Source organism: Chiloscyllium plagiosum, chromosome 37 (assembly GCF_004010195.1).
Source record: "Chiloscyllium plagiosum isolate BGI_BamShark_2017 chromosome 37, ASM401019v2, whole genome shotgun sequence".
Classification (NCBI taxonomy): domain Eukaryota; kingdom Metazoa; phylum Chordata; class Chondrichthyes; order Orectolobiformes; family Hemiscylliidae; genus Chiloscyllium; species Chiloscyllium plagiosum.
Genome location: NC_057746.1, coordinates 24,709,855 through 24,715,854, shown reverse-complemented (window position 1 = coordinate 24,715,854; position 6,000 = coordinate 24,709,855). Strand labels below are relative to the sequence as shown.

The window sequence follows — 6,000 nt, the reverse complement described above, 5'->3', positions numbered from 1 at the left end:
TGAATTCAGATTTCTCCAGTTTCCTCATTTCCCCTCCCCCCACCTTGTCTCAGTCCCAACCCTCGAACTCAGCACCACCTTCCTAACCTGCAATCTTCTTCCTGACCTCTCCGCCCCATCCCCACTCCGGCCTATCACCCTCACCTTATCACCCTCAAACCTCCTTCCACCTATCGCATTTCCAATGCCCCTCCCCCAAGTCCCTCCTCCCTATCTTTTACCTTAGCCTGCTTGGCACACTTTCCTCATTCCTGAAGAAGGGCTCATGCCCGAAACGTCAATTCTCCTGCTCCTTGGATGCTGCCTGACCTGCTGCGCTTTTCCAGCAACACATTTTCAGCAAGAGTAATTAATTGCCGTGACACAATTTACAGAGGAGATTAAACCTCAACTCTGCCTCATAACAATAGGTTGAACGTTGTGTAAAATGGGTAAGACACACTAGCACATCATAATAAAATCCCAGGTCTTGTGATAAAGGTGGGGGAGTCCAAAACTAGAGGCCATACATTTATTGTGAGATGGAAAATATTTAAAAGAGACTAAGGGGCAACTTTGTCATGCAGAGGGTGGTACGTGTATGGAATGGTGGAGGAAGTGGTGGAGGCTGGTTCAATTCCAACATTTAAAAAGCATCTAGATTGTATATGTATAGGAAAGGTTTAGAGGGATATGGGCCAAATGCTGGCAAATGGGACTCGATTTATTTAGGATATCTGGTCAGCATGGATGAGTTAGTCCAAAGTATCTGTTTCCATGAATTCTTCACATGTCTCATAACAGTAAGGCTCTATGACTGTAAAACACCTTTGTTAATGTGGTGGTGAAAGTGTTCATTAATATCCTTAGCAAGATTTCAACCATCCTAGAGTCATAGAGATGTACAGCAGGGAAACTGACCCTTCGGTGCAACTTGTCCATGTCAACCAGATATCCTAACCTAATCTAGACCCATTTGCCAGCACTTGGCCCATGTCCCTCCAATCCCTTCCTATTCATGTACCCATCCAGATGCCTTTTAAATGTTGCAATTGTAACAGCCTCCACCACCGTGGGGTGGCACGGTGGCACAGTGGTTAGCACTGCTGCCTCACAGCACCAGCGACCCGGGTTCAATTCTTGCCTCAGGCAACTGTCTGTGTGGAGTTTGCACATTCTCTACGTGTCTACGTGGGTTTCCTCCGGGTGCTCCGGTTTCCTCCCACAGTCCAAAGATGTACAGGTTAGGTGAATTGGCCACGCTAAATTGCCCGTAGTGTTGGGTGAAGGGGTAGGGGAATCCGTCTGGGTGGGTTGCTCTTCGGAGGGTCGGTGTGGACTTGTTGGGCCGAAGGGCCTGTTTCCACACTGTAAGGAATCTAATCTAAAAAAAAAACCTCCTCTAGCAGCTCATTCCATACACTCACCACCCACTGCATGAGAAAGTTGACCTTAGGTCTCTTTTATATAGAGTCATAGTCATAGAGATGTACAGCATGGAAACAGACCCTTCAGCCTAACCCGGCCATGCCGACCAGTTATCCCAAACCAATCTACTCCCACCTGCCAGCACCCGGCCCATATCCCTCCAAACCCTTCCTATTCATAAACCCATCCAAATGCCTCTTAAATGTTGCAATTGTCTTTCCCCTCTCACCCTTAACCTATGCCCTCTAGTTCTGGACTCCCCCACCCCAGGGAAAAGACTTTATCTATTTATCCTATCCATGCCCCTCATGATTTCATAAAGGTTACCTCTCAGTCTCTGAAGAAAAGAACTTGCATTTGTGGTATGCCTTCTTTCACTTCAGAACACTGAAGCACCAAAGCACTTCACGCCAATCAGTCATGTTTTGAGTGTGATCACCATTGTAAAGTAGGAAATGCAGCAGCCAACTTCCACACAACAGTCTCCTAGAAATAACAATGATAACCCATTTTTCTGTGTTGTTTGAGAGTTCATTTATAACCAGGCCAGAATTTTTGTACATTCTTATTCAAAGCTAAAACCATTAGGAGTGGCTTCTTCAACTTTCCACTGAATCGCTGCATCACCAGTAACAAATTTCATACTTCCAATACCTTCAATTACATTAAACATCCTAAAAAGAAGTTAAAAATCACACAACACCAGGTTATAGGTCAACAGGTTTAATTGGAAGCACACTAGCTTTCGGAGCGACGCTCCTTCATCAGGTGATTTCGGAGCGTCACTCCGAAAGCTAGTGTGCTTCCAATTAAACCTGTTGGACTATAACCTGGTGTTGTGTGATTTTTAACTTTGTACACCCCAGTCCAACACCGGCATCTCCGAATCATAAAAAGAAGTTGTTAGGTTAATATTTGACAACGGTCCACATAAGGAGTTATTAGAATAGATGGCCAATAAATTGGACAGGTAGATGGGTTTTAAGGATAGATTTAAAGCCGGAAGGATAGAAGAATTTAGGAGGGAATTCCAGTGTCATTATCTAGGCAGTGGAAAGCATAGCATCAGTGGTTGACAGATTCATATTAGGGATGCACTAAAGATCAGAATTGGATGAACACATAGATCCTGGAGTCTTGAGGTGTTGGAGGAGATTTCAGAGATGGGGAGAGGAAGGATCCTTTCAGGATTTTGAAATCAAAAACAAGAACTTTAAACTTGAAGTGTTGCCAGACCAGGAGACAGTGCAGGTCAGCAAAGATTGGGTTGTTGGGTGAACTAGATCCAGACAGTGGGTAATAGAGCTTTGATAAACTCAAGCTTGTCAGGACAGAAGATAGGAGGTTGCTCCTGAGTGGAATAGTCAAGCCTAGAAATAACAATGGCATGATTGAGGTTATCAGCAGCAGATGAACTGGGGGCAGAGGCAGATCGGGTAATGGAGCTGGAAGGAGGAGTTAGTGGTGAAGCAGGTTTGTGGGCAGCTGCTCATCTCAGTGTTCAATTGGAAACTAAGGCTGAAAACAGTCTGATTCTGATTCAGCTGCCAGGACGCTGACTAGCGTTGGTGGGACTGAAAGCCTCCCAGATATTGAGCTGGAGATATTGCTGGTCCCTCAACACTGGAGGCTGGACAAACAAGGTATCAAATCAAGATCAGGGAGGGGCCAAGAGAGGTAGAGATATTGTGGGTGTTATCAGAATGCATGTAGAACTTGATGTTGTATTTTAGCATAATATCTCAAAAGGGGTAGGTGGATGACAACAGGAGGCAGAACCAATGATTCCATAGTTTGACTGAGTGAGTTGGAACAGATAACGGTTATGGATAGATTATAATGGGACCAGCAACAAAGCCAGTCTCCTACTCATGTAATTTGGATGAAGTGATGCTCAAGACAGGACAGGCAATGCCTTATGAGAAGCACTAAGATGTTGAGTTTGCTGAAGCCATCCATGTCTGTGTCACTGTCTTCTCTTTCAATGTGTGGCTTTAAGTTTCACAATAAGGATTCCAGACTGCATGCTCACTGACAGATTCCAGTTACACAGTGTTCAGGCATTAACTTCTCCCACACCAGAGCTTGAAATTGGATGAGAAATTATTGATTCAGGTCCTTGGGTTTTCTTTCTCCTTAATATGCTCAATGCCTTCCAGTAGTTAAAATAATTACAAGGTGATATAAAATGCTTTATTAAGTGTAAATGCATATTATTTTAGACTCAAGCTCAGTGGCTTGAAGCAGCTTAAAAATGTACAAAGGTTTCATATTAAGGTTTTTTAAATGGGCTGGCAGAGAAACACGCCACTCTGTCTTCCGTTGTATTTTTCCTGGCAGCATGTCAGGCTGTTAACACTTAATTTACTTTCCCAGTTTTGCTGCCTGTTCTGCTGAAAAGACTTGCCCCCTGCTGCAATACTGCTTGAAAGGGTGTCAGCCATTCTCTTATTGCACACAGCCAATTCTATTGGCATGCATTAACCAGCATGGGGAATGGTAGTGAAATGGTCATGTTATTGCATTTGCAATCCTGACACTTGGATTACTAACCTAGACAACATCTACTGTGACATTTGAAGAATTTGAATTCAATTTTTTAAACTATCGTGAAATAAACTGACAATCTCAATAAAAGTGACAAGGAAGATGTCAAGATTGTCATAAATGCCTTAACCAATTCACCCACGTTGATTCAAGATTAATGTCATTATCGAAGTTGGCAGCATTTTGCCTACTGTCACTTGCCAACGTAGTTGTTGCTTAGCTGTCTTCTGAAATAGCCTGTTGAAGCGAATCAGTTGTAGAAACTAGGAGGTGGGCAATTAATGCTACCTTTTCCTCTGATCGTCCACATCAATAATAACTTACGTGTATTTGGCATTTTAATATAGTGTCACATTAAATGAGACCCTAAACCAAGGCATCTATCTGCCTTTCAGGTGACAGTAAGGATTTCATTATGTATTCAAAGAAGAGCAAGAGAGTTCTTAAAGGTGTAAAAGCCAATATTAATCCATCAAACAAAATCATTAAAATTATTCATCATCACAGTGCTATTTATGAGGCCTGTGTGCCCAGCTGCCTGCTGTGTCTACTACATTACAGCAGTGACTGCACATCAAAAGTAATTCAATGACTGTAATGTAGTTTCAGATATCCTGAAGTTTGTGAAAGGTGCAATATAAATACAATCCCATCCTGAGTAAACACAAGTTCTACCTAGCCATTTTCTTTAAGCTCAATGATTGATTTCTGACTTTGGTTGCTACTTTTCCCCACACCTAAAAGAAATGGTCTCAAAAAAAGTGGATGCATTGGTGGTCATCAATCAAGATTCTATAGACTCCAGAACAGTTCGTGTGGATTGGAAGGTAGCTAATGTAAACTTCCCATTTAAAACAGGAGGTTGAGGGAATACAGAGAATTCAAGACCAATTCACCTGACATTAGTAGTGGGGAAAATGCTAGAGTGCAATATAAAAGATTTAATAGCAGAGAATTTTGAAAACAGTGAAAGAATCAAATAGAGTTAGCATGGATTTAAGAAAGGGAAATCATATTTGACAAAACGACTGGAATTTTGAGGATAAAGTTCCACATGAGAGATTAGCCTGTAAAATTACTACCGAGATCAACAGATTTCTAGATACCAATAATACCAAGAAATAGGGGAATACAGAGGAATTTCGACTGTCTGGCATTCTATTATCCAAATTTCGGATTATCCGGCAAGATCACAAGGTCTCGATGCTTGGCTAACCCACGTCATTTGGCATTTGATTAACCAAAGGAAATACTCCCCGCCCGTGTCCTTCCAGTAATCGAGGTTCTTCTGTAGTGTGGTAGGTCAGCCATGATGTGATTGAATAGCCAAGCAGGCCCAAGGAGCCAAAGACCTACTCCTGCTCATTTTTCCCATGTTCCTACATCCCTAAGTTTTCCTATTTGGCAATTCTTCCCCATTAAATTCAAATTGGATTGTGTGCCTGTGGAAATTACAACTTTAAACAGATAAGAAGGTTATCAAAATGGGCATATGAAATTCTTGAGTACATAGTGAAGCAATAGAGTCCAAAATCAAGTAAATTATGCTACATCTTTTATAAAAGCAGGTGAGCTGGAATATTGTGCCCAATTCTGGGCTTCGCGGTTTGGAAAGGATGTCAAAGCTTTGGACAGCGGGCAAAGGAGATTCACTAGAATGATAGCAAACATTAGAAACTTAGTCATATGGACTGTCTGAAGAATCTGATACTGATTTTAGAACAGAAGTCAAGAGGGGTGATTTAAGTGGTATCCAAAAATCATCTTCAGTAGATTAGGAGAAACTGTTCTTAATGGCAGCAGGGGGTCAATAATATAAAACATAGGCTCATGATGACTGGCATAAAGGTAAAGGCAGTGTGGTGGCAGTGGGGTTGGAATTGTGGGAGTAGGGTAGTTGGTAGTGGTTGTGAGGATTATCTTTTTATGTTTCCTGAAGAAGGGCTTATGCCTGAAACGTCGATTCTCCTGCTAATTCCTGAAGAAGGGCTTATGCCCGAAACGTCGATTCTCCTGCTAATTCCTGAAGAAGGGCTTATGCCCGAA

At 42.3% G+C, this 6,000-nt stretch overlaps 1 protein-coding gene across 8 annotated transcripts in view; it reads left to right on the top strand.

The window, feature by feature from the left end:
• Positions 1 to 6,000, top strand: part of LOC122541389 (ras/Rap GTPase-activating protein SynGAP-like) — a 516,506-nt gene that overhangs the window by 369,503 nt on the left and 141,003 nt on the right. The gene's annotated exons all lie outside the window — the stretch shown is intronic.